The sequence below is a fragment of the Cervus canadensis genome, chromosome X (genome assembly GCF_019320065.1).
Source record: "Cervus canadensis isolate Bull #8, Minnesota chromosome X, ASM1932006v1, whole genome shotgun sequence".
NCBI lineage: Eukaryota > Metazoa > Chordata > Mammalia > Artiodactyla > Cervidae > Cervus > Cervus canadensis.
The window spans coordinates 81,933,393-81,942,035 of record NC_057419.1 but is presented as its reverse complement, the minus strand read 5'-3'; positions in this window follow the sequence as shown (position 1 = coordinate 81,942,035).

Sequence of the window (8,643 nt, the reverse complement as noted above, 5' to 3'; positions counted from 1 at the left end):
CACTACTATTCAACATAGTGTTGGAAGTGTTGGCCACAGTCATCAGAGCAGAAAAAGAAATAAAAAGAACCCAGATGGGGAAAGAAAAAGTGAAACTCTCACTGTTTGCAGATGACATGATGCTCTACATAGAAAACCCTAAAGACTCTACCAGAAAATTACTAGAGCTAATCAATGAATATAGTAAAGTTGCAGGATATAAAATTAACACACAGAAATCCCTTGCATTCCTATACACTAACAATGAGAAAACAGAAAGAGAAATTAAGGAAACAATACCATTCACCATTGCAACAAAAAGAATAAAATACTTAGGAGTATATCTACCTAAAAAACAAAAGACCTATACATAGAAAACTATAAAACACTGATGAAAGAAATCAAAGAGGACACAAACAGATGGAGAAACATACCGTGTTCATGGATTGGAAGAATCAATATTGTCAAAATGGCTATTCTACCCAAAGCAATCTATAGATTCAATGCAATCCCTATCAAGCTACCAACGGTATTTTTTCACAGAACTTAGACCAAGAATTTTCACCAATTTGCTATGGAAATACAAAAAAACCTCGAATAGCCAAAGCAATCTTGAGAAACAAGAATGGAACTGGAGGAATCAACCTGCCTGACTTCAGACTCTACTACAAAGCCACAGTCATCAAGACAGTATGGTACTGGCACAAAGACAAAAATATAGATCAATGGAACAGAATAGAAAGCCCAGAGATAAATCCACGAACCTATGGACACCTTATCTTTGACAAAGGAGGCAAGAATATAAATGGAAAAAAGACACCTCTTTAACAAGTGGTGCTGGGAAAACTGGTCAACCACTTGTAAAAGAATGAAACTAGAACACTTTCTAACACCATACACAAAAATAAACTCAAAATGGATTAAAGATCTAAATGTAAGACCAGAAACTATAAACTCCTAGAGGAGAACATAGGCAAAACACTCTCCGACATAAACCACAGCAAGATCCTCTATGACCCACCTCCCAGAATATTGGAAATAAAAGCAAAACTAAACAAATGGGACCTAATGAAACTTAAAAGCCTTTGCACTACAAAGGAAACTATAAGTAAGGTGAAAAGACAGCCCTCAGATTGGGAGAAAATAATAGCAAATGAAGAAACAGACAAAGGATTAATCTCTCAAAAATATACAAGCAACCTCTGCAGCTCAATTCCAGAAAAATAAATGACCCAATCAAAAAATGGGCCAAAGAATCTAAACAGACATTTCTCCAAAGAAGACATACAGATGGCTAACAAACACATGAAAAGATGCTCAACATCACTCATTATTAGAGAAATGCAAATCAAAACCACAATGAGGTACCATTACACGCCAGTCAGGATGGCTGCTATCCAAAAGTCTACAAGCAATAAATGCTGGAGAGGGTGTGGAGAAAAGGGAACCCTCTTACACTGTTGGTGGGAATGCAAACTAGTACAGCCACTATGGAGAACAGTGTGGAGATTTCTTAAAAAACTGGAAATAGAACTGCCATATGACCCAGCAATCCCACTTCTGGGCATACACACTGAGGAAACCAGATCTGAAAGAGACACATGCACCCCAATGTTCATCGCAGCACTGTTTATAATAGCCAGGACATGGAAGCAACCTAGATGCCCATCAGCAGATGAATGGATAAGGAAGCTGTGGTACATATACACCATGGAATATTACTCAGCCGTCAAAAAGAATTCATTTGAACCAGTCCTAATGAGATGGATGAAACTGGAGCCCCTTATACAGAGTGAAGTAAGCCAGAAAGATAAAGAACATTACAGCATACTAACACATATATATGGAATTTAGAAAGATGGTAACGATAACCCTATATGCAAAACAGAAAAAGAGACACAGAAATTCAGAACAGACTTTTGAACTCTGTGGGAGAATGTGAGGGTGGGATATTTCAAAAGAACAGCATGTATACTATCTATGGTGAAACAGATCACCAGTCCAGGTGGGATGCATGAGACAAGTGCTCGGGCCTGGTGCAGTGGGAAGACCCAGAGGAATCGGGTGGAGAGTGAGGTGGGAGGGGGGATCTGGATGGCGAATACGTGTAAATCTATGGCTGATTCATATCAATGTATGACCAAAAAAATAAATAAATAAATTTAAAAAAAATAAATAAAGTGCAATGCAGTCAATTTTACAGTCTTAGATTTCCTAGCAGCTTTTTAACAAATCCTCTTTACTCTCATTGACAAGAAAATAGCAGCAGGTAATTCTTAGCATATTAACCAAAAGTTTTGAAAGTCTAGACATCTTTGTGACAGCGGATTTGATTTCAATGACAAGCCTGGTTGTACTGAAGAAGTGTTTCTACCAGCATACATTGCATTTCTTGGGGCATTGACAAGTATTTCCAGTACTTTTCAAAATATTAGTCTAGTGTTTTTATTTTTATTTTTTTGGCTCCAAAGTCAAATTAACAGATTTCAGGCTACTTACCCTGAACTAAACTCATTCTGAGGATGACTGGGAATGTAAGACACATTACACCTGTCAATGGTTTGGATACCTATATATAGTCAAAACTTTTTTTTTTCTTTCTTATTTAGATATAGAAGGAACTGTTGGCTAAACATAAACATTTTTCAATTTTTCTTTAGCTAACGATTGCTGTTTCTCTGACTAGTAAGATACCTTATCTTACTTTATGCAAACTGTTCAAGAAATAACATTATTTTTTGTTTTTAAGCTTGGGACAGCTTCATACAGAGACAGATTACAAAGATAAGAGCAGATAATAGTGAAACCAAAAAAAAGAACAGTGTAACACAGAAAAACAATAGCAAGAAGTAATCATTACCATTAGGCTTCATGGCTCACTGGAGTGAAGAGTTTCCTGGAGTCTCTGGATAACTGTGTGTAAGGTTCTCCTCTCTCTCCTCTGTGTGCATATCAGTCATGTCTGACTCTGTGATTCCACAGACTGTAGCCCACCACGCTCCTCTGTCCATAGGATTTCCCAGGATAAATACTGGAGTGGGCTGCCACTTCCTTCTTCAGGGGATCTTTCTGAGCCAGAAATTGAACCCACATTTCTCGCATCTCCTACATTGGCGGTCAGATTCATTACCACTAGTGTCCACTGTTTTTCTAACATAATCTTTGAAAGAAGATTGATAGATAGCAAAATAGCAGTAATAAACTAAAGGGAATAACCTCAGTGTTATCTCACCTTTCAATTTCCTGTACCTGGCTCCAGTAGCCAAACTCAAAGAGAAACATGATGGCAAGAAAACACTTTAATGTGATAATTACTGGTCACCCTTGTTGTTTAGTTGCAGTGTTCAACTATTTATGATCCCATAGACTGCAATATACCAGGATTCCCTGTCCGTCACCAACTCCCGGAGCTGGCTCAAACTCATGTCCATTGATGGAGTCAATGATGCCATCCAACCATCTCATCCTCTGTTGCCCCCTTCTCCCCTCCCCTCAGTCTTTCCCAGCATCAGGGTCTTTTCCAATGAGTAGGCCCTTTGCATCAAGTGGCCAGAATATTGAAGCTTCAGCATCAGTGATTCTGATTAATACTTAGGATTGTTTTCCTTTAGGATTGACTGGTTTAATCTCCCTGCTCTCCAAGGGACTCTCAAGTGTCTTATCCAGCAACACAGTTTGAAAGCATCAATTCTTCAGCACTCAGCCTTCTTTATGGTCTAAGTCTCACACTCATACATGGCTATTGGAAAAAACATAGTTTTGACTCTAAAGACCTTTGTCGACAAAGTGATGTTTCTGCTTTTTAATGTGTTGTCTAGGTGTGTCACAGCTTTTCTTCCAAAGAGCAAGCATCTTTTAACATTGCTGAAGGCACCATCTACTGTGATTTTGGGGCCCAAGAAAATAAAGTCTGTCACTGTTTCCGTTTTTTCCCCATCTATTTGCCATGAGGGCTTCCCTGGTGGCTCAGAGGGTAAAGAATCTGCCTAAAATGCAGGAGACCTGGTTTCAATCCCTGGATTGGGAAGTTCCGCTGGACAAAGGAATGGCACCCACTCCAGTACTCTTGCCTGGAGAATCCCATGAACAAGGGAGCATGGTAGTCTACAGTCCATGGGGTCACAAAGAGTTGAACATGCTGCTGTTGCTGCTGCTGCTAAGACACTTCAGTCGTGTCCGACTCTGTGTGACCCCAGAGATGGCAGCCCACCAAGCTCCCCCATCCCTGGGATTCCTCAGGCAAGAACACTGGAGTGGGTTGCCATTTCCTTCTCCAATGCATGAAAGTGAAAAGTGAAAGTGAAGTCGCTCAGTTGTGTCAGACTCTTCACGTCCATATGGACTGCAGCCTACCAGGCTCCTCCGTCCATGGGATTTTCCAGGCAAGAGTACTGGAGTGGGGTGCCATTGCCTTCTCTGGAGTTGGACATGACTGAGCTACTAACACCCACACTTGCCATGAAATGATGGGACCAGATGCCATGATCTTAGTTTTTTGAATCTTGAGTTTTAAGCCAGCTTTTTCACTCTCCTCTTTCACCTACATCAAGAGGCTATTTAGTTCTTCTTCATTTCCTGTCATTAGCGTGGAGTCATCTGCATATCTGATCTTATTGATATTTCTCCCATCAATCTTGATTCCAGTTTGTATTTCATCTAGCCTGGCATTTCACATAATGTACTCCACATATATGTTAAATAAGCAGGGTGACAATATACAGCTTTGATACACTCCTTTCCCAATTTTGAACCAGTCTGTTGTTCCATGTCCAGTTCTAACTGTTGCTTCTTGACCTGCATAGAAGTTTCTCCAGAGGTTGGTCTGATACTCCCATTTCTCTAAGAATTTTCCACAGTATGTTTTGAACCACACAATCAAAGGCTTTAGCATAATCAATGAAGCATAAGCAGATTTTTTTTTTCTGGAATTCCCTTGTTTTATACTATGATCCAGCTGATGTTGGAAATTTGATCCCTGCTTTTTCTAAAAGCAGCTTGTACATCTGGAAGTTCTATGTTCATGTATTGTTAAACCCTAGCTTGAAGGATTTTGAGAATATCCTTGCTAGCATGTGAAATGAGCATAACTGTCCAATAGTTTGAACATTCTTTGGCATTGCCTTTCTTTGGGATTGCAATGAAAACTGACCTTTTCCAGTCCTGTGGCCACTGCTGAGTTTCCCAAATTTGCTGACATATTGAGTTCAGCACTTTCACAGCATCATCTTTCAGGATTTGAAATGGCTCAACTGGAATTCCATCACTTCCACTAGCTTTGTTCACAGTGATGCTTCCTAAGGCCCACTTCACTTTGCTTTCCACGATGTCTGGCTCTAGGTCAGTGATCACACCATCGTGATTATCTGGGTCATGAAGATCTTTTCTGTATAGTTCTTATGTGTATTCTTGCCACCTCTTCTTTGTATCTTTTGTTGCTGTTAGGTCCATACCATTTCTGTCCTTTATTGTGCCCACCTTTGCATGAAATATTCCCTTGGTATCTCTAATTTTCTTGAAGAGATCTCTATTCTTTCTCATTCTACTGTTTTCCTCTATTTCTTTGCATTGATCACTGAGGAAAACTTTCTTATCTCTCCTTGTTATTCTTTGGAATTCTGCATTCAAATTGGTATATCTTTCCTTTTCTTCTTTGCCTTTCACTTCTCTTCTTTTCTCAGCAATTTGTAATGCCTCCTCAGAAAACCAGTTTGCCTATTTGCATTTCTTTTTCTTGGGGCTGGTTTTGGTCAACACCTCCTATACAATGTTATGAACTTCCATCCACAGGTCTTCAGGCACTCTATCAGTTCTAATCCCTTGAATCTATTTGTCACTTCCACTATATAATCATAAGGGCTTTGATTTAGGTCATACCTGAATGGTCTAATGGATTTCCCTCTTCTCTTCACTTTAAGTCTGAATTTTGCAGTAAGGAGATGATGATCTGAGCCACAGATAACTCCAAGTCTTGTTTTTCATGACTGTATCGCACTTCTCCATCTTTGGCTGCAAAAAAGTATATAATCAGTCTGATTTTGATAATGATCATCTGGTGGTTTCCATGTGTTGAATCATTTCTTGTGTTGTATGAAGAGGTTGTTTTCTATGACTAGTGTGTTCTCTTGTCACCCTACTAGGGCACAGAATAATGGGGGAAAGTAAATGTGTGCATCTAAAGGGGAGAATTAAGGCTCTCCTACACAGACTGCATAAATAGATTTAACAGATTACGTGTAATTGTCAGTAATCTGTCTCTTTCCATCTCTTGATCTTGCTCTCCTCTAGGTTGCCATAATTTTCAAGAAGATTTTCCCTACCTGCTGACAAAGTGATTTCCAACTATTTTCCTCCTTCTAGTTTATCAGCCTCTGCAGCCAAAGATTGTCTTGTTCTAATATGCTATAGCAGAACTTCCAGAGAGGACTTTGATTGATTAGGCTTAGTTTCTTTGCACATTCCTTAACAAATTCCTGTAATTAAGGAAATATAGTTCTATTCCTGGCCACCCAAACATTGTAATAAGATTATGCTTAGGGCTTAGAGGAATAAGGGAGAGGGTAACTCAATGACAACTTTCTGTGTTTAGACAGAATGGACATTTCTAAAAACAAAATATAGGTGCTATTACCAAACGAAGTGTCTAGGAATGTTGAGTAGGCAGAAGCAATGTTTATTAGATGTATTCTTACCTATCATCTTTTGCCCCCTGTGCCTCAAATAAATATTCTCAGTGACTTTGTATTTTTCACAGGACTTGGGTATTTCCGTTTTTAAATAAAAGCTCCCTTAAATGATAATATTTTAATATGAATATTAAGTAGGTGTATAGTTTTTCACCCCAAAAGCTTAAAAAATAGTAAAATTAGCAGAACTCATATTTGTTCACAATAATAAGTATCTAATATCAACCCAAACAAAATATAGTAAGGAAATTATTATTTCAGCCAATGAGTCTTTCTGCCCTGAGATTAAAAAGTAGCTGTTGGGAGGAGTCAAGATGGTGGAGGAGTAGGACGGGGAGACCACTTTCTCTCCTACAAATTCATCAAAAGAATAACTGAATGCAGAGCAAACCTCACAAAACAACTTCTGATCGCTAGCTGAGGTCATCAGGCGCCCAGAAAAGCAGACCATTGTCTTCGAAAGGAGGTAGGACAAAATATAAAAGATAAAAAGTGAGACAAAAGAGCTAAGGACGGAGACCCGTCCCGGGAAGGGAGTCTTAGGCGGCCTTGCTTGGGCTAGGGTCCGGGCCTGAGTGCCCTGAGGACAATCGGAGGGAGCTTCTGTGAGGTGCCAACTTGAACTGTGGGAGACCAAAAGAGAGAAAATTAACCGGCCGGAACACACTGCCGGCCGTTCGCAGAACAAAGGGACGGAGAAAGTCCCAAGAAGAGGTCGCAGGCTGCGGACCCGCCCAGCCCCGCCGGAGGCAGGAGGCAGGGGGGAGGGGAAGGTCGCGGCGAGACACAGGGCGCAGGCACCCGACCGGCGCGGGCGGGACTGGGGCTGGGGACGCAGAGGGCGGAAGGCGCGCGCACCCGACTGGCTCCAGCGGAAACTGAGACTGGGTCCGCGGAAGGGAGTGAGTGTGCCACACCTGGGGATAGTTGGCTCATAAGACCCTCACCCTGCCTGGACCGTCTGCATCTGACGGGGAAGGCACAGAGTGCAGGCGCAGCTTTTCCTTCCGCGCTTTGTGTAACACCCGAGGGCCTGGAACCTAAGCGGCAGCGCGGGACGCGCCCATTTAGACAGCCGGGAGCTAGCAGCGCAGACGGAGAAAGCAGCGTCAGCCCCTCCCGGCAGGCCACGCCCGCCCCGCAGCACCAGCCCATCCCCGCAGCGTCAGCCCCTCCCAGCAGCGCAACGGAACTAGCTAACTGAATAAGAGCCCACCTCCGCCCGCCTGTGTCAGGGCGGAAATGAGGCTCTGAAGAGACCGGCAAACAGAAGCCAAATAAACAAAGGGACCCGCTTCAGAAGGGACTGGTGCAACAGATTAAAATCCCTGTAGAAAACACCGACTTCACCGGAAGGGCCCTGTAGATATCGAGAAGTGTAAGCTGGAACGAGGAGCTATCTGAAACTGAGCCGAACCCACACTGACCGCAGCAGCTCCAGAGAAACTCCTAGATATATTTTTACTTTTTTTTTTCTAAGTAAGGAAAAAAAAAAATTTTTTTTTTCTTTTTATATTTTTTTCTTTTTTATTTTTTCTCTTTTATTTTCCTTTAAAATTCCCTATTACTCCCCCATTACTCCTTAACTTTCATTTACATAGATTTTTACGATTTTTTTAATTAGGGGAGAAAAAAATTTTTTTTTTCTTTCTTTCTTTTTTTTTTTTTATTTTTTTTTCTTTTTTTTCTTTTTCATTTTTTTCTTTTTTCTTCTTTTTTTTCCTTTCCGTTTTCTCTTTTATTTTCTATTTTTCTTTTTCTCTTATTTCTTTTAAAGTCCTCTAGAACTCCTCTACTACTCTTCATTTTCATTTTCACTACACTATAACCTTACCAAAAGAAAAAAAAGAGAAGCCCTATCTTTAAACCGAAGATTATTCTCTCCCAATCTTGACTCTCTGTTTTCTACCTCAGAACACCTCTATTTCCTCCTTTCCCCTTCTCTTCCCAATCCAATTCTGTGAATCCTTGTAGGTGTCTG